Consider the following 21,506-nt stretch of genomic DNA (forward strand, 5'->3'; position numbering starts at 1 on the left):
TTCTTCAAAATACAAAATAAACCCATGCCCTACAAAATGTCAGCAATGTTGTGGGAAAACAGCAACAACTAATATTTACTGAGAACATACCATAAAGCAGATAGTGTTTCGGTCTCAAGATAAGGGCTCTGCAGGGAATGAAAATAGGACAACATGGGAGAAAGGGATGGCATGGTCAAAGGAAACTTTTTTTTTTTTCCAAAATGCAACAGTAATGTTGGAATTTCAATGTCAAGAAAGGTAGACAAGCCTGTATAAAGGGAACAGACATTCCAGAGAAACTAGTGCAAAGACCCTGAGTATTTGTGTCCTCCCAATATTTATATGTTGAAACCCTAATCCCTACTGTAATGGTTTTTGGATATTTGTGATGTTATATTGGAGGTAATTAGATAATGGGGGTCAGGCTCTCATGAACAGGTTTAGTATCCTTATAAGAGGTCAGAAAGCAGGCTTTCTTTCCATCATGTGAGAACATGGCAAGAATTCAGCTATCTACAAACCAGGAAGTGGGCTCTCATCAGACACCATATCTGCTGTCATCTTGATTTTTATTTTTCAAGCCTCCAGTTCTCTGAGAGATAAATATTATTTAAGCTATCCAATCTCTGGAATTTTGTTATAGAAGCTGGAACTGACTAAGACCCTGAAATGTGACCAAGGTTGATGTGTTGAAAATAGAAAGAAGCCATTTGAGTATGTGTGTGTGATTGTTTTATCTTTCTTGATTACAATATACTTGGGTAAGACTAGCATGAAATGAGTTCTGAGATTGGTCAGAGGCCTGGTCATGGAGAATTCTATAAATAATAGTACAGGGTTTGATTAAAATTTGAAATTGAGGCTTTTATTTTCAGCAAGAGGAGTCAAATTATCTGTAAGTTTTTAAAAAGACTTATCATAGAAGGTATATAGACAAAGGGTTATAGTGGAAAAATTGAAAGCCAACTATTTATTCAAGATAAGTAATCAGGATAGGATGATGATTTGGATAACAGCAATAGCAGAGAGAGACAGAAGTGGGTGAATATTTGATTCAGAATTAGAGTAAAAAAAAATGGTACTGGATCTCATAAGGTAAAAGGAGGGAAATGTAAGGCTAAAGATTATTGACATAAGCAACTGAGTGGGTGATTTTAATGTTTACTTGAATGGTAAAGAATACAGGATGAGTAGAGTAAGGATAAGCATCAACCAAGAATTCCAGTTCATAACTTTTAAATTTGAGATGTCTATTAAATATTGAAGCAGTATGATAAGTAGGTAGTTACATATAGTGATGTAGCACTGTGGGAATAGGTCATGCTGTAACTGGTGAATTTGAAGGTGCAGGGCAAATAGATGCTATTTATAGACAGAAGGCTGAGTTCATCTAGGAAGAATGAGTAGTTAAAAAAGAAAAGAGGGTCCATCACTGAACCACTGGGCAATGCAACATTCAAAAGTTGAGAAGAGGAGCAGTTAGTAAAGTGAGTCAAGAACAAAAGGCCACCAAAGTAGAAGAAAGCCAGGAGAATGTTTTGTCACAGAAGGCAAGGGGAGAGACTTTGAAAAGTAGTGGAATCACTAGCCATGGTTAGTGTTTATGTAAGTTTAACATAAAGACAGAGAAATAATTATTGGGTTAGTAACATAGATGTCATTGATAGCTTTGGGAAGAATGGTCTCAGTGGAGTGGCAGGGATAAGAGAACAATCACAGTGGGTTGATAAAAGAATGCAAGATGGTAAAATGGAAACACGCACCATATACCACACTTTTAAGAATCTCGCAACAAAGGAAAATTTTAAAAATAGGGTACTGGTAAGAGGAAGTCTGGTAGAGTTCACAGAATGCATTTTAAAAGAGGAAATATTTGGAAATGCTTTTGTAATGATATGGGTAACTAGCCAACGGAAAGGGAAAAATTGGTGCTCAGGAGTATGTGTATAAAGCAGGAGTGAGGCCCTTGAGCAAGAAAGGATAGATTCAGGAGTCCAAATGGAAGGGTCAGCCTTGTCTAGGAACAAGAACAATACCAGTCATTGTAACATAAGAATGAGTAGAAATGCTAGTCATTGGGAAATCTGATGGTGGAAAGATGAGGAAATGTCTATTGATTTATAAGCTCAGTAAATTATGAGGGAAGTTATCAGGAGAAGGTAAAGAATTATTTAAATGGAGGACACTTGGGGAGAGTCAATAAGGCCACATATAGTTGTTTGGTGAGTGGGAAAATATACATGATTGACATGTATAGTAGGATTGCTGGAGAGTACTATGTCTGCATTTAAGATACAAAATAAACAGAGTAAACAAAATCACTATGTTTGATTATTCTCCATCAGTCCTTGCCATCTGCCTATAAGCAGGAAAAAAAGTAATCTTTGGAAGTAAGTCCATTATTTCTGTAACAGAGATATTAGCCATGAACAACCAAGGAATGTTTACTCAATAAAGGACAAAAAGGTGTACTGATAAGGAAACATTGAACATTCAAAGCAAAGAGAAAGGTAGGAAGCTGCATTGAATACAAAGAGTGAAGCCTTTCCCCAGAAAGTAACTGCAACATGGAGCACTGAAGATTAATATATTAAAGGGAAGTGAAGCTCCTTGCAAATCTACTGAAAGATGACAAGCGTACTGGCAGTGTGTACCTTTTGCAGTGACTGCCTAGCCCACAAATTCTCATCTGTGGTATTTTCCCCTGCTCAACCAAAAGGATATGGGACCCTGCATCCTGTTTGCCCTAATGACCTTCTCTCCATGGTCCTTGCCGATTCATGCAGAAGTGGCTATCTCATCCAAATTGGTCAATCCACTTTGTCTTGGTTATTTGAATCAGGATTAATTGCTGCTTATCAGTTTCAGCTCATAATTTGGGCTAGATCTGTAAACTCAGGAACTAAAGAAAGGAGAATGTTGAAAAAAAGCAGGGGTGAAATTGTGTCTAGAAAGGGAACCCATTCTTTCAAAATGCTTTGATTCTTGAGAGCTTTACAGCCCCAAGCTTCAGGCCCCCCTCAGACTTGATTTCACTCCCTAAACTAGGGTTCTGGGGAAAAGTCCTATATACTTATAATCAAGTCTGTTCTGTGGCTAAGCATTTTGAGTGGATTTTTGTAATTTGTAACAAAGAGATTTCCAAGGCTAAAAGTGAACTTTAAGTACATAAGGAATAATGAGAATCTCCTGAAAATCATAAGATGTGATGAGGAAATAAAATCTCAGTGTGGACTGCCCTGTGCTTAGTTATAGGACATGGAGAAGAACTTAAGTAGAAATTCAGATTCTATCAAAATAAGGACTCTTTCCTCAGCCATTCCCAGCTGAGAGATTTCACCCACTACTTAACTAGAAACAATGAAAATGTGGTATTCCTCTCTTTAACATCAAAGTTGCCTTAATCAAGCTAATATAACATATGTAGCATAGTATATATATATACTTATTCAACAGTGTAGATTCATGCAGTCTCAATCTTTCTGTTGTTTTCCTGAAGTTTTAAACCCTGAAATCTCTTTTAGAAAATGTTAAAGATAAATAACTCAATGGAACGGACATACCCTACCTGGCTTTTTTTTTTTTTTTTCTTAAAGATTTTATTTATTTATTTGACAGAGAGAGACAAAGCAAGAGAAGGAACACAAGCAGTGGGAGTAGGAGAGGGAGAAGCAGGCCTCCCGTAGATCAGGGAGCCCAATATGGGGCTCGATCCCAACACCCTGGGATCAGGACCTGAGCTGAAGGCAGACACTCAATGACTGAGGCACCCAGGTGCCCCTACCTGGCTTTTTTATAGATATGATTCTTGTGGTCAGAGTGGGTTAAATAAGATAAGCAGTGTATCTGGGAAAAAATGTTTCTTTAACCCCACATATCATTTTAGGTACATTACAAGTTGCACTGCAATTAAATACTGTGATGAATACTGGTGTCTTGGAAGAGGTATGGGAGAAACAGGACCCAAGTAATTGTCATTGCTGCCACAATCTGCTATTAACTGAAACTTGCTCTTTGATATCAGCATGGATGCCTTGAGGAATGCACAGGGATCCACAGTACTTTCACTACTGGGTCTCCCTATGCCTAGCGCCCCCTTTCCAACCAAGAACAAAAGACAAGACAAACTCATGGACAAACTCCAAAAACATATATCAGGAAAACAGAATTTTTTTATTCCAACATTTCCAGTACTCCGTCATTTTGGCTTTCGTCCATGGAATCTGTAAGAACTTTGGGAATTCTGTTAGTTTTTCTCAGTTGCAGTTTATTTATCTCTAAGTAGATTTAGTTAATCTCTAGTATTCATTTGTGCTTTTACAGTTTATGATATTACAATCACTGCAGAATTTCAATTTCCTCAACTCAAAGTGGGCAATAAAAATATTTACTCAATCTCTACCTTAAAGGTTTGTTACATATGTAAGCTACCAGAGTGAATCATCCCAGCAAGGATTGGCATTTAACTGAAAGCAGAGAACTCAACCTATATTTCTATTTTAACTATTTTAAGCCTTGTATGAGCCTGCGAAGATGGACTATTTAATCTTTTTGTCAATTTAAAAATCTATGCAAGCAAATGAGTAATAAATGTGAAGGGCACTGTATTGATTCAAATCAATTTGACAAACATTTATTGAGTAATTATTATATGCTGATCTGTGCAATAGGTACAGACTGTGACATGTTCCCAGATCTTGAGGTGTTCATAATCTTGAATGGAAAGAGTTTTATAAGGAAAATATATTAAGGAAATATACTATGTAATTCATATAAAAAATTAGCATATAGATATGTGTATTTACAGATATAAGTATATGTGTATATAATTTCAGGTGAAGATAAAGAATGGTTACACATAGATGGGTAATGGGAAGAGGAGGTGGACATTCTAGCTAGTTCAGTCAGATGAGAATTCTGAAGCGGTAACATTTTAAAAAGACATAAATGAAATGAGGGGGTGAACCATGTGACAATGTAGTGGAATAGTGTTCCAGACAATAGAATAGCATGCTGCTGAGGTACAAACAAGTTGGTGTGCTCAGGAAACCATGAAATGGCCAGTGTAGCTGAAGCAACATGAATGGGGAAGAGGGCAGGAATAGTGTTCCAGGAAGTAACCCTTGATGAATAAGAAAGTTTTCAGTCATGGTAAGAATTTTGGATGAGGGTGCTAGTAAGAGAAGTGGTCAGAGTGCACATAGGTATTGAAAATAAAGCTTACGAAACTTGCTGATTGGAGATGCATGTGAAATATCCAGGATGACATGCTGGTTTTTTACTTGAACAAGTCATTGAAAAGTCGAGCTTGAAATTTTATAGAAAGGGAAAATGTGTAAGAAAATTAGGGAGGTATGTTTGTTGAGGATGTATCAGAAATTCTGCTTAGGACATGTTGCTATCAAGATGCCTATTAAACATTTAGTAGAATGTCGAATATGCAACTGGATGTTCAAGTATGGAGCTCAAGGGAGAGGTCAGAGCTAGAAATTAAACTGGAGAGTCATCAGCAAATACATGACATTGAAAGTTATCAGACTGAATGAAATCACCTTTGGAGTGAGTATAGAATGAAAATAAAGAATAATGAGTAACAAAGATTAAATGGCATTATATGCATAAAACAGAGACAGAAAGGGCTCAGTCAAAAATGACTTTAGGAGTTTTGTCATAGACAAAGTCATGATCTAGGAGGTTTAATATTATAAGTGATAGAAGATATGCACACATCCACAGCATCCTAGGTCACAAATCAAGTCTCAACGGGAACCAAAAGATTGGGATCATTCCGTGCATATTTTCAGACCACAGTGCTTTGAAACTAGAACTCAGTCACACGAGGAAAGTCTGAAAGAACTCAAATACATGGAGGCTAAAGAGCATCCTACTAAAGAATGAATGGGTCAACCAGGAAATTAAAGAAGAATTTTAAAAAATGCATGGAAACCAATGAAAATGAAAACACAACTGTTCAAAATCTTGGGGATGCATCAAAGGCAGTCCTAAAAGGAAAGTATATAGCGATACAAGCCTTTCTCAAGAAAAAAGAAAGGTCTCAAATACACAATCTAACCCTACACCTAAAGGAGCTGGAGAAAGAACAGCAAATAAAGCCTAAACCCAGCAGGAGAAGAGAAATAATAAAGATCAGAGCAGAAATCAATGAAATAGAAACCAAAAGAACAGTACAACAGATCAACGAAACTAGGAGCTGGTCCTTTGAAAGAATTAACAAGATTGATAAACCCCTGGCCAGACTTATCAAAAAGGAAAGAGAAGGGACCCAAATAAATAAAATCATGAATGAAAGAGGAGAGATCACAACCAACACCAAAGAAATACAAACAATTATAAGAACATATTATAAGCAATTCTATGCCAGCAAATTAGATAACCTGGAAGAAATGGATGCATTCCTAGAGATGTATCAACTACCAAAACTGAACCAGGAAGAAATAGAAAACCTGAACAGACCTATAACGACTAAGGAAATTGAAGCAGTAATCAAAAATCTCCCAACAAACAAAAGCCCAGGGCCAGATAGCTTCCCAGGGGAATTCTACCAAACATTTCAAGAAGAAATAATACCTATTCTTCTGAAACTGTTCCAAAATATAGAAATGGAAGGAAAACTTCCAAATTCATATTATGAGGACAGCATTACCTTGATCCCAAAATCAAAGACCCCATCAAAAGGAGAATTACAGACCAATATCCCTGATGAACATGGACACAAAAATTCTCACCAAAATACTAGCCAATAGGATCCTACAGTACATCAAAAGATTATTCACCACAACCAAGTGGGATTTATTCCTGGGCTGCAAGGTTGGTTCAACATTCACAAATCAATCAATGTTATACAATACATTAATAAAGGAACAAGAACCATATGATCCTCTCAACAGGTGCAGAAAAAGCATTTGATAAAGTACAGCATCCTTTCTTGATAAAACTCTTCACAGTGTAGGGATAGAAGGTAAATACCTCAATATCATAAAAGTCATCTATGAAAAACACACAGTGAATATCATTCTCAATGGAGAAAAACTGAAAGCTTTCCCTCTAAGGTCAGGAACATGGCAGGGATGTCCACTATCACCACTGCATTCAACATAGTACTAGAAGTCCTAGCCACAGCAATCAGACAACAAAAAGAAATCAAAGGCATCCAAACTGGCAAAGAAGAAGTCAAACTCTCACTCTTTGCAGATGATATGATACTTTATGTGGAAAACCCCAAAGACTCCACCCCAAAACTGCTAGAACTCATACAGGAATTCAGTCAAGTGGCAGGATACAAAATCAAGGCACAGAAATCAGTGGCATTCCAATACACCAACAAGAAGACAGAAGAAAGAGAAATTAAGGAGTCCATCCCATTTACAATTGCACCCAAAACCATAAGAAACCTAGAAATAAATCTAACCAAAGAGGCAAAGAATCTGTACTCAGAAAACTATAAAATACTCATGAAAGAAATTGAGGAAGACACAAAGAAATGGAAAAACGTTCCATGCTCATGGATTGGAAGAACAAATACTGTGAAGATGTCAATGCTACCTAGAGCAATCTACACATTTAATGTAATCCCTATCAAAATACCATCCACTTTTTTCAAAGAAATAAATAATCCTAAAATTTGTATGGAATCAGAAAAGACCCCGAATAGCCAGAGGAATGTTGAAAAAGAAAAGCAAAGCTGGTGGCATCACAATTGCTGACTTCAAGCTGATTACAAAGCTGTAATCATCAAGACAGCATGGTACTGGCACAAAAAGAGACACATGGATCAGTGGAACAGAATAGAGAGCCCAGAAATGGACCCTCAACTCTATGGTCAACTAATCTTCGACAAAGCAGGAAAGACTGTCCAGTGGAAAAAAGACAGTCTCTTCAACAAATGGTGTTGGGAAAATTGGACAGCCACATGCAGAAGAATAAAACTGGACCATTTCCTTACACCACACGCAAAAATAGACTCAAAATGGATGAAAGACCTCAGTGTGAGACAGGAGGCCATCAAAATCCTAAAGGAGAACACAGGCAGCAACCTCTTCAACCTCAGCTGCAGCAATTTCTTCCTAGAAACATTGCCAAGGGCAAGGGAAGCAAGGGCAAAAATGAACTCTTGGGACTTCATCAAGATAAAAAGCTTTTGCACAGCAAAGGAAAGAGTCAACAAAACCAAAAGACAACCGACAGAATGGGAGAAGATATTTGCAAATGACGTATCAGATAAAGGGCTAGTATCCAAAATCTATAAAGAACTTATCAAACTCAACACCCAAAGAATAAATAATCCAGTCAAGAAATGGGCAGAAGACATGAACAGACATTTTTCCAAAGAAGACATCCAAATGGCCAACAGACACATGGAAATGTGCTCAATATCACTCGGCATCGGGGAAATCCAAATCAAAACCTCAATGAGATACCACCTCACACCAGTCAGAATGGCTCAAATCAATAAGTCAGGAAACGACAGATGTTGGCGAGTTTGCGGAGAAAGCAGAACCGTCCTACACTGTTGGTGGGAATGCAAGCTGGTGCATCCACTCTGGAAAACAGTATGGAGGTTCCTCAAAAATTGAAAATAGAGCTACCATACAACCCAGCATTTGCACTACCGGGTATTTACCCCAAAGATACAAATGTAGTGATCTGAAGGGGTAGGTACACCCCAGTGTTTATAGCAGCAATGTCCACAATAGCCAAACTATGGAAAGAGTCAAGATGCCCATCAACAGATGAATGGATAATGAAGATGTGGTATATATATACAATGGAATTATGCAGCCATCAAAAAAAAAAACAAAAAACAAAAAACAAAATCTTGCCATTTGCAATGAGGGTATTACGCTAAATGAAATAAGTCAATCAGAGAAAGACATGTATCATATGATCTCACTGATATGAGGAATTCTTAATCTCAGGAAACAAACTGAGGGTTGCTGGAGTGGGGGGTGGGGTGGGAGGGATGGGGTGGCTGGGTGGTAGACATTGGGGAGGGTATGTGCTATGGTGAGCACTGTGAATTGTGCAAGACTGTTGAATAACAGACCTGTACCTCTGAAACAAATAATACATTATGTGTTAAAAAAAGAGAGAGAGAAAAGATAGTGGGAAGGGAAAAATGAAGGGGGGGAATCAGAGGGGGAGACGAACCATGAGAGACTATGGACTCTGAGAAACAAACTGAGGGTTCTAGAGGGGAGGGGGGTGGGGGGATGGATTAGCCTGGTGATGGGTATTAAAGAGGGCACATATTGAATGGAGCACTTTGTATTATACACAAACAATGAATCATGGAACACTACATCAAAAACTAATGATGTAGTGTATGGTGATTAACATAATAAAATAAAATTTAAAAAAAAAAGAAAAAGAAATTGGCAAATGACCTTCTGCAGACCAGATCTGGCACACTGCTTAAGCTTGTAAATAAAGTTTTATTGGAACACACGCACAAGAAAAACCTTTCTCGCCCCAAAAATAAATAAATTAAATAAATTTTTAAAAAAGCATAGCATTTTAATGGAACTTCCTCAATATTTTATTGCTTGACACTGAACAGTCAAAAATCAGTTGCAGTATCAATTAACCATGAAGGATAAGAACATATAGTCTATAAAATGAATAATAAACTAGAAGAACTAAGAGTGGCCGGTTAGCTCAGTTGGTTAGAGCGTGGTGCTGATAGAAGAACTTAGGAAATGATAGAGCTGACTCATTCATGTTAATGCTAGATGTCCTATCTGACAAAAGTCTATTTCACCCACCAGCTCATTCCATCTCTTTATCTTATTTCTGTGGAAGAGGAGAGCTACATTTCACACGGTGTTTTCCTTAGTATAACCAGGGTAGCCCAACCTAAGTTTGCTTTACTAATAATGATATAATGGTAAATACCATTTAACAAGGATCTCCTACGTGCTTGGTTTATAACAGGCTTAATACAGCATCTTATTTGATCCACATGGCAACCCTATAATGTAGATTTATATGTAATACATATATACGTGTATGTGTATGTGTGTGAGTGCATGCATAAGGTACACCCAAGGTCATAGAATTTATAGGTTGCAGAGCTGGCACTTGAACTAAGATGTGTCTGATGCCAAAGCTGCTATGGTTAGCACTATGTTACACAAAAGGTCTCAGAGTTTTCCTGTAGTGGCTACTGGGCAAAGGCAGTGAGAATCTATAAGATGCATGGATTTTGGAATAAAATAGTCCTTAATTGAAATACCAGATACCAAACATCTCTGAGCCTTTCATTGCTCACGTGCAAAAAAAAATCAAATAATAATTTGTTGGGTTTTTTTTTTCAGGTTTATTATGAGGATTAAATGAGAAAATTTATGTCAAGTCACATAGTATTTATCTGGTATTACTAGATTCCAATCTCCTTAAAAACATTTATTTGTTTATATTCTGAGCTCCTTGTCATGTGTCTGTTAAAAAAAAAAAAACTAAATACATGTATGTTGAGTAGTACATAGTAGGAAACCTACATAATAGCTGCCCTCATTTGCCTTGAGAATCAGCAAAATAATCTGGGAATGTCTGTTTGCCTTTGATAAAAGAGATAATTAAGAAAGGTAAGAGATTTCACTGCTCTGTGAAAGTACAGCCTCCTAATTCAGGTATTTTGCTTTGTACCCCATCATTGGGTGCTTCCTAAGAAGATCCCAAATGTGTGAGAGTAGTGGAGATCAGCCCATGGGAGGCTGAAGCATTTTCAAGGCAGTAGATTAGCATGCTTGGCACATGGCCTTACTAACATTGCTTACAGTAAATTGCTTTTACTAGGGAAAATTAAATGAGACTCTCCTGGGAGCACTATTTTAGACTAAAATACCCCATTCCATGAGGATACTTAGAGAAATCTATGGTGTTGTCATTAACTGATGTCATTCTATATTGATAACAGATAATTTTCTCAGGGAACCCAAAGCAGAAAGGCTATGTGTGTGTGTGTGTCTGTGTATGTGTGTGTGTGTGTGTGTGTAAAGGTTGATACAAACCAAAAGAATGAGAATCAAGTATGGCAGTGACACTCAACTGCCCTCCCAATTTGGTAGAACCTCCGATCTGACAACAAAGCTGAGGAGTCAGAGGGACACTAGATATAGTTAAATAAACTATGAGCCAGGACAATAACAAACATAACAAAGGGAACTTGCCACACTGAACATATATTAGCAGAGGTTCTATCGACAGAGGAGATGACACCAAAAGCCCAAGAGCAGACAAGCTAGAGGCCAATGTTTTCCATGAAGTCTCAGTCTTTCAGACCACGGGAGTTCGACAGACCTGGGCTTGAATCCTGCTCTTTCATTTACTAGTCGAGTGACCTTGGGCAAGCAATTTCCAAGTTTCAGTTTCCTCATCTATAAAGGAGAACAGTAACAATGCCCGGTTCATGGGGCTGTTAGGTGGTTTGTAATGACAATGCAAGAACAATACTGGGCATTTATTAAAAACCCAAGAAATGTTGGTGGAAGTGGCAGAGTAGTCCATGCTCAATAAATGTTTTTGCTATGGTCTAGGAACTGGGCTAAATGCATTTAATCCTCCTAATAACCTTATGAAGTAAATGCAGTCATTTTCCTCTTGGAGTAAATGAAAAGACTGAGGCACAGTAGCCTAAGTAACTTAACTGTGGATCTATGGCTCATATAGGCCAGAAGGCTCTAGTGTTGGGGTCCTAAAAGCCATGGCATGGCAATGGCAGTGGTAGATCTACAGAAGAATAGTAGTTTATTAAAAGGCACCTGGGTGGCTCAGTCGTTAAGCATCTGCCTTCGGCTCAGTTCATGATCCCAGGGTCCTGGAATGGAGCCCTGCATCATCAGGCTCCCTGCTCAGTGGGGACTCTGCTTCTCCCTCTCCTTCTGACCCTGCTTGTGTTCCCTCTCTCACTGTCTCTCTGTCAAATAAATAAATAAAATCTTAAAAAAAATAAAAGGCATTAATGTCATCCTTCTTTAATAATGCACTCCATAACTCATTCATTTATTCCTAAAATATAATATTTTCTTCCTGTCAGATACTCTGTGACATTTAGAAAGCAGTGGCTAGCTTCACGGGAGCCTGAGGAAATCTGTATTGCATACACACATTGGGATTTGAATTCAAACCCTGCTAGTGCTGTGTGACATGGGGAATGTTGCTTAACTTCTTCAGCTTCAATTTCCTCTTTGGTGAAACTTCACAGCATTGCTATGAAGATTAAATGAAGAGGATAATCACATAATGCACCCAGCATATCATAGAGCATGTGATAAATGTTAAACCTGCTGTCATCTCTCTTTCCTGTAAACTAGTTGGATAGATTTGTATTTATATCTGAAAAGTTAAATCAAACAATGGAAGTTTAGGGATACCTTAACATAATGCAAGCAGTTTCAAATTTCTTCCTTCTCTTATTCTTTCTGTCCATCTCCCTTCCTTCATCATGCTATCTATCCACTCCATGTACTGTATATCCACTGCATATCATGCCTTGTGCAGAGCATCAAGGATATAACAGACAATAAATATATGATGAAGTGCCACACTTAGTGTTCCAGAAGGAGAGATCACTCTGTGCTGAAGTGATCAGGGATAGTCTCACACAGAAGAGTTTGTCCTTGAGGATGAAGGATCTGGATAGGGAATAATAATCTAGGATGGGAGGAAAGGACAGAAAAAAATATAAAAAGCCTGAATGTGTGAGATATTTGCTTGTCAGTAAGGGGCATCATTTGACTAAGTAAACAGTTCATAGAGAACAACCAGTATAATTAATTCCTCCAACAGCCCTATGGAAACTTATTTTTAACAATAACCTTGCAGTGAAACCCAATGCATAAACCAGATAAAGCTGAGGTATCCTAACTGAAGTTGGGGAAAAAAGTCCAGAGATCTTTCCAGGAGCATGTCTTATGCTCCAGGGGATCTATGAAGATTCCTTAGCCTTTTTAGAATAAAATGTAAAGTAAAGAAAAACAAAATCTCCCTTAAGAGAGTAATGAAAATTTAAAAATTCATCTGGGAACAGCCTAAGGAAAATTCTCAATACAAGTCTGAATAAGCCTGTACACAACAGAAATTGAATGACACATTTGAACAGGAAAAAGTATAATGAAAGTCATGTTGAGGAAAAATAAACTGACCAGATGAACAGTCTGACTTGAGGGACTAAAATATTGCCTGCAAGGTGCTTAAATGGATATTACTACAGTCTAGTTGTAATGCACCCTAAGATTCATATAGAGAAATCAAGATGGCCTGAGTTGCAATAAGGATCCAACCACAAATTTACATAAAGCTTTAAGTGTCTTCTTCAAAAAGGAAAATGGAGTTCTATTTTCTCTCCATTTTTTGAAGTGTGAACACTTTTGTGTATGAAATAAAATACATGAAATGGTTCTTCCACAATGATTTCCTCAGATCCACAACAATGTGAACCTCCATCAGCAGTTTATATCTTACTCGGAAACCCAGAATCCCAAATACAGGCAAAATTGCACTCAGTTAATTAGCATTTGATTTTACTCAAAACATGTCTCACTGAACAATCTAAATATTCTGTTGCTTTAGTTGGATAGTGCTGATTGGCTTATCTTTTAAGGAATTCAAATAAAGCCTCTGAGGTATTTTCCTAACTTGTTTTTATTCTCTGTATGGACCATGTAGTATATAGGATAATGAGCCCCAGCAGATGTCCACATTCTAATCCCTGGAGCCTGTGAATAGGTGACTTCACATAACAAAAGGGATATTTTCAGTTGCAATTAAGCTAAAACTCTTTAGTTAGGAGATTGTTCTGGATTATCTGAGAGGCCCAAGGCAATTAGAAGAACCCTTCCAAGTGAAAGAGGGAGGAAGAGTCAGAGAGAGGGGAGACTGAAAGCTAGAGCCACATTTATGCCAGCTGAGAACTCCACTGGCTACCTCTACTTTGGAAACTGGCAGGGAGATCACAAACCAAAGAAGGTGAACGGCCTCTGGAAGCTAGAAAAGGAAAGGCAATAGATTCTCTTGTAGTCTCCAGAAGAAACATGGCCCAGTCAACACTTACATGTTAGCCTACTGAAAAACTCATTTTGTTCTGATCTTCAGAACCCTAAAAAATGCATGTTGTTTTAAGCCACTAAGTATGTGGTAATTTGTTATAGCAGCAATAAGAGACTAATACAGAACAATCCCCATATCTAACTTGAAAGATCTCTAACTAGAGAGAAAATCTTGAGGTCAAAGAGGCTCATTGACTTGTTCCTAGACTTAATTCTTAAAACATCCCTTTTCCTAAAATTTCCAATGACTAGCTATGTCCTCAAGTATTCAAACCATCTTGAAAACAATACTCCAAGATACTAATCAGTTGCATGTTTCTGGAAAAGTAATAATCCTCTCTAGATTCCAATTTCAATTACTTTAAAACAAGGTCAGTAAAAGCACCTACTTTATAGGTTTTTCTAGGGGAAAGGGGGACTGAAAACAAGAATTGTATAGCTTAATATGTTAATTTAAAAATATGTACACAGGAAACATAACTACTCTGTACTAGGCATTTTGTTAAACTCTAATAAACAATATAGTCAGGGCCTCTACTTCAAGGACCTCACAGTCTTACACATTGCAGGTGCTCTGTAAATATTGGTCCTACATTGTTAGCATATAGTAAGTACTTATAACAATGACATTTAGTCAAGTTTTTATGATGTTGGAGATAGTAAATGTCAGTTAATATTTACCAGCATTGTTGGTAAATATATATTTAGCCAATAAAGACATGGCGGGTCACTCAATAATTTTACGCAGTACTAAGTATCTTATACACATGCAAGGATGGTATATAAATATATGGATATTTTCTCCATGACTATACATAACTCATCTAATTACTGAAAATTTACTACAATATGGTCTGTGTCATGGTGATAGTAAATCCCACTATTCTTTGCTTAAAGTCCTTTGAAAAGTTTTCTTTGTAGTTGTGGTATACTATGAACTGTCTTTTCTGGTCCCTGATATTATGCAGAAATATGAATGTATCATCAGTACACTGATGCTCAAATTAATGAGCTGTAACAGCTTGTCCTATAGGTCAAATTGACATGAGGCATTTAGCAAATTCAAGGAAATTATAAGTGAAAGGGAGGTTCCTTACTTTACTCACCTCTACATTTTTCCAATGTTCAGGTCTCCCCAGCAACAGCAACATGCACTCCATAGAAGCTGCCAAATGAAAACAGGAATACAAATAGAGTGGTACACTGTCACTTAAGTAAATCACACCAGCCTTGAAGACTGGGGAAGGTGGCAGGGCAAGCTGGACTTTCTTGAAGGCAAGATTAAAGAGCAGTTCAGGGAAAAGTCACTGAAATGAATACTTCATATTCAAAGGCAACATATATTTACAGAAAATGAAATCTTGGTTAAAACATTTTTGAATCATGTCTAAATGTTCCCTATAAACTAGAAAGATTTTGCTTGATTTACTTGGTTCAATTTCTAGGCTTTTCCGCCCTCTGTGCTACTGGCAAGCTATCAATCATCAAAGCTGTAATCAGATTTTGCCGAAGGCCACCGGCATCATTTTCAATCATTTAAACTTTGCCAGCCTGCCTCCCTTCTTTATGAATCACAGAGATTAATGTGAAAGGATTTTTAAATGCATTTTAGAAAAATTAGCAAATTATGATTGTTCTTTAACTCACAGCTCACCATTTCACCAGGCATTATGCATAGTCTTTATTGTGGCTCCTAACAGCTTTATTGCTGGGAGGAAGAAAAATAGCAAAGGCATTCTATACTTAATACTGGGATGGCTCTTTGAACAGATAACGCATATATTCAAAACAGAAAGCTTTAGATAAATGTGCTTTTGTCATAATATTTTTCTTCCAAATTATTTTCCTGAATAAATACCTCCCAAAGTAGACTATGGTTTAAATAGCAATTCTTATTTATTTATTTATTTTAAATGACATATTTTTTTAGGCTGGTTCACCTTTTGAAATTCATAGACTCTTCAGGTACAAGATTTTTGTTTCAATTTAAACAAGAACATTTTTAGACTTCAACCTAAATATTTTCTTTCAAAAGCTTTTTCCAGTCCACTGAAATCAGATTTATTATGCTTTCCTCTTTATGTAAACATTGCATTCTCATTTTAAAGTAGGAAATGAAAGAATAAATTATAGCAATAAATTTAAAATGACCTAAAATCCCATCAGCCTGAGGTAGAACCCATTAATTTTAAGACAATAATTACATATATGTAGATTTATTTTAACATCTTTATTCTTCATCATTCCTCTCTTTCTCTTGTTCTTTCTTTTTCTTATATATTTTCCCTTTTGTCCTCATACTTCAATACCCTTATACTGTTCTTCCTCCTTAAAACCAAAGTTAGCAACTTGATGAATTCCTTCATATTTCCCCATATTCATATAAAACATACAGATGATTATGTAAAATATACACATACATGTGCACACATACAGCAGGCAAAAAGTCATCAAGGACATAGTTGAACACAACAATAACACAAATCAATTGGATATAATTGATATCTATAGACTAATTCATCTAGCAACAGAAGAATACACATTCTTCTCAAGCTAATATTAAATATCCATCAAGATACACCACATTCTGGGCCACAGAACATACATAACATATTTAAAAGAATAGAAATCCTACAATGTCTTTTTTTCAGACAACAATGGAATTGAACTGGAAACCAGTAACAGAAAGATGACTGGGAAATGCAAAAATATGCAGAGATTAAAAAACACAATTCTAAAAACACAGGAGTCAAAGAAGAAATCTCAAGAGAAATTGAACATTTGTAATTAGATGAAAATGAAAATGCAACTTATCAAAATTAGTGGGATGCAGCAAAAGCAGCGCACAGAGGGAAATTTATAGCATTGGAGGTATATTTTTAAAAGGAAGAAAGATCTAAAATTAAGCATATAAGTTTCCATGCTGGGAAACTAGAAAGAGAGAATTTAAACAAATTTAATCAATAACTTTCCAAAACAGAAAACACCAGGCCTTGATGAGTTCACTGGTGAATTCTACTAAAAATTTAAGGAAGAAATTATACAATATTTTCTTTCTTTTTTTTAGATTTTATTTATTTATTTGACAGAGAGAGATAGCGAGAGCAGGAACACAAGCAGGGGGAGTGGAAGAGGGAGAAGCAGGCTTCCCACAGAGCAGGGAGCCCAATGCAGGGCTCCATCCCAGGACCCTGGGATCATGACCTGAGCCGAAGACAGACGCTTAATGACTGAGCCACCCAGGCACCCCAATTATACCAATTTTCTAAAATCTCTTAAGGAAAATGGAAGCAAAGAGAATACTTCCCAACCTTCTGAGGACAGCAATACCTCAATACCAAAACCAGACAAAGAAACTACAAGAAAGCTACATACCAATATTTCTCATGAACATGGATGCAAAAACCCTCAACAAAATATTAATAAATCAAGTCCAACAGTGAATAAAATGAATTATACATGATGATTAAGTGGGCTTTAGCCCAGGTATGCAAAGCTGTTTCAACATTTGAAAATCAATTAATATAAACCATCATATATACAGACTAAAAGAAAAAAAATCACATAATCCTATCCAAAAAATGCAGTAAGAGCATTTAACAAAATCCAACACTGATATATGATTAAAACAAAACAAAACACCCTCTAGGTAAATTAGGAATAGAAGGGAAAATCCTCAGCTTGATAAAGAATACTTAAAAATCCTATAGCTAATGGACTCTGAGAAACAAACTGAGGGTTCTAGAGGGGAGGGGAGTGGGGGGATGGGTTAGCCTGGTGATGGGTATTAAAGAGGGCACATATTGAATGGAGCACTGGGTGTTATATGCAAACAATGAACCATGGAACACTACATCAAAAACTAATGATGTAATGTATGGTGATTAACATAACATAAAAAAATAAAATTTAAAAAAATCCTATAGCTAACATCAAACTTGATTGTAAGAAATTTACACTTTCCTGTTAAGATCAGATACAAGGCAAGGATGTCCCTTCTCACCACTTATTTTCAACACTGTACTGGAGTACAAATACCTAATGCAATAAGAAAGAAGGGGGGGAAATATACAGATTGAGAAAAAAATACATAAAACTGTATTTTCACATGACATGTCCACCTTTGTAGAAAATCTGAAAGAAGCAACAACAAAACTCCTGGTACCAATAAGCAATTATAGCAAGGTTATAGACTATAGTTTAATACATGGAAGGCAATTGCTTTCCTGTATACCAGCAAGTGGAATTTAATTTGAAGTTGAAAATTTAACATTTACATTAACACTTCAAAAAATGAAATACTTAGGTATAAATCTAACAAAATATATATAAGACCTGTATAAGGAACACTACAAGACTCTGATGAATGAAATCAAAGAAATCAAAGAATTAAATAAATGCAGAGATGTCTATGTCCATGGATAGGAAGGCTCTATATTGTTAAGATGTCAATTTTTCCCTACTTGATCTATAAATTCAATGCAATTTCAGTAAAAAACACCAGTAGGTTATTTTGTGGCTATCAACAAACTGATCCTAATGTTTAATGGAGAGGCAAAGAACCCAGAATAGGCAACACAATATTGAAGGAGAAGAACTTTGAGACTTACTGTAATAATGATGTAATCAAGACAGTATGATATTGGGATGCCTGAGTGGCCCAGTCAGTTAAGCGGCTGCCTTTGGCTCAGGTCATGATCCCAGGGTCCTGGGATTGAGTCCCACATTGGGCTCCTTGCTATGCAGGGAGCCTGCTTCTCCCTCTGCCTGCCATTGCCCCTGCTTGTGCTTGCTCTCTATCTCTCTCTCCCTCTATCTCTGACAAATAAATAAAATCTTAAAAAAAAAACAACAAACCAGTATGATATTAATGAAAGACTAGACAAGTAGATGAATGGAACAAAATAGATAACCCAACAACAGACTCAAATACAGTCAACTAATCTTTCACAAAGGAGCAAGGACAATATGATGCAGCAAAAGTATTCTCTTCACCAAATGGTGCTGGAACAACTGGGCATCTACATGCAAGAACATGAATCTAGACACAAACCTTACATCCTTCACAAAAATTAACTCAAAATGGATCACAGACCTAAATGTAAAATGCAAAATTGTAAATCTAGCAGATAACATGGGAGAAAACCTATATAACCTTGGGTATGGCAAAGACTATTTTAGGTATAGTATCAATGGCAAGATCTATGAAAGAAATAATTGAGAGGCCAAATTTCATTAAAATGATAAACTTCTGCTCTGTGAAAGACACTATCGAGAGAAGGAGAATACAAGCCAGAATGGGAGAAAATATTTGCAAAAGACACATCTGATAAAGGACTGTTACACAAAGTAGACAAAAAACAAAGCTCAGCAATAAGAACCAGATTAAATAATAGGCCAAAGATCTTAACAGATACCTCATCAAAGATATGCAGATGACAAGCATATGAAAAGATGCTCCTTATTATATATCATCAGGGAAATGCAAATTAAAGTAACAATGAGATACTACTATATACCTATTTTAATGGCCCATATCTGGAACACTGAAAACACCAAATACTGCTGAGGATTTGGAGCAAGAGGAACTCTCTTCATTTGCTGGTGGGAATGGAAATTGGTACAGCCACATTGAGACTGTGCGGCAGTTTCTTATAAAACCAAACCTACTGTTACCAAATGACACAGGAGGTGTGCTCCTTGGTATTTGCCCAAAAGAGTTGATTACTTATGTCCACACAAAAATCTGCCCTTGATATTTACAGCAGCTTTATCTATAATTGTCAAAATTTGGAAGCAACCAAGATGTCCTTCAATAGGTGAATGAATAAATAAACTACTGTACATCTAGACAATGGAATATTATTCAGTCCTAAAAACAAATGAACTATCACACCATGAGAAGACATGGGGGAATCTTAAATGCATATTATTAAATGAAAGAAGCCATCTGAAAAGGCCTTTATGATTCCAACTACATGACATTCCAGAAAAAGCAAAACTATGGGGACAATATGAAAATGGGTAGTTGTCAATGTTTGGAAAATTGAGGGAGCAAAGATTAGGAAGAGCGTGGAGGAATTTTAGGGCAGTGAAATATTCTTTATGATACTATAATGATAGTCACATGCCATTATACATTTGTCCAAACCCATAGAATGTACAACACCAAGACTGAACCGTAATGTAAACTATGGACTTTGGAGGATCATGATGTGTCAGTGTAGGTTCAACAATTGTAACAATTGTATAACTATTATGGACGAGGTTAATAGGGAAGATTATGCATTTGTGAGGGTGAATGTATATGGGTAATCTCTCTACATAAAAGTGCTCTTAAATAGTCTTTCTAAAAAAAGTTTGAAGGGTAATTTTGAGTCTATTCATGAAAGAATTTAATTTGCTTCTGGATATGTTGTGAGGCCAGAGTCCCATTGTCTTAATTCAGTGTTTGCAATTATTCAAAGCTTTGTTTTATTCTTTTGAGAGAATTTCCAGTTTACTTTTATTTTCAGAAAGTAGCACATCTGGGTTCAAAAATTTAGGTTGTCTATTAGTGTCCTTCTTCCTTGGTAGGCCATGAATTCTAATGTTTTGTTCTCCTGGATACTGTAAAATTATTTAAAGCTCTGCTTCATTTCTCTGCCATGACTTTTATTTTCAGAAGTAGCAGGGATAACCGACATTTAGAAACTATCTCAAGGGGAGAAACAGCACCAAACAAATGTCAACTTTTTTTTTTTTAATTCCCTTGTCTTCTAAATTGGCCCAGCAAATTAACAATATCTTTGATACTTCTCTCATTCCTTCAAAGAGATTCCTATTTAATACTATATTTAGTTTAATACTTGTTCTTAGTGGGAAAGTTTGTCTGAAACAAAATAATAATCTGGAAGCAGCATCCTTTTATAAATTTCCTATCCATGTCCTTGTTCATTTTTTTCTTGTGGATCAGTTGTCTTCTAAAATAAATTATTAATTATTAATATTGTGTAATTTTGCATATTATTTTAATAGGTGAGTATCAATAACTATACCTTTCACAAATGAAGAAAACTTTGCTTTCCTTTTGATTTTTTTAACCAAAAATATTTAATGATTTCCTATCTGTGAAATACTATACCAGGTGCTAGAAATACAGTGAATAAGACAGTGACAGGGTAATACATATATAAATATATATATAAATATATATATACACACAGACATATGTAATATCTCCACTGAATTAGATGTATATATACACATATTCATATATACATATGTATTTATATACATATTTACATATATACCCACATATATACATATATATGTATATTAAGTGGAAAATGCATAACACTTGTTCATATTTTAGCCAGCTAATTCCTGGCCTGCATGTGCCTTTTTATGACATATCCTCCCTAGATTTACAGAGCTCTCTTCTGAAATACTATTTCTTGAGCATTGATACTTAACTTG

This window comes from Mirounga angustirostris, unplaced genomic scaffold, assembly GCF_029215605.1.
Source record: "Mirounga angustirostris isolate CCGP_5_RB_7025 unplaced genomic scaffold, mMirAng1.0.hap1 SCAF_6, whole genome shotgun sequence".
NCBI classification, from domain to species: domain Eukaryota; kingdom Metazoa; phylum Chordata; class Mammalia; order Carnivora; family Phocidae; genus Mirounga; species Mirounga angustirostris.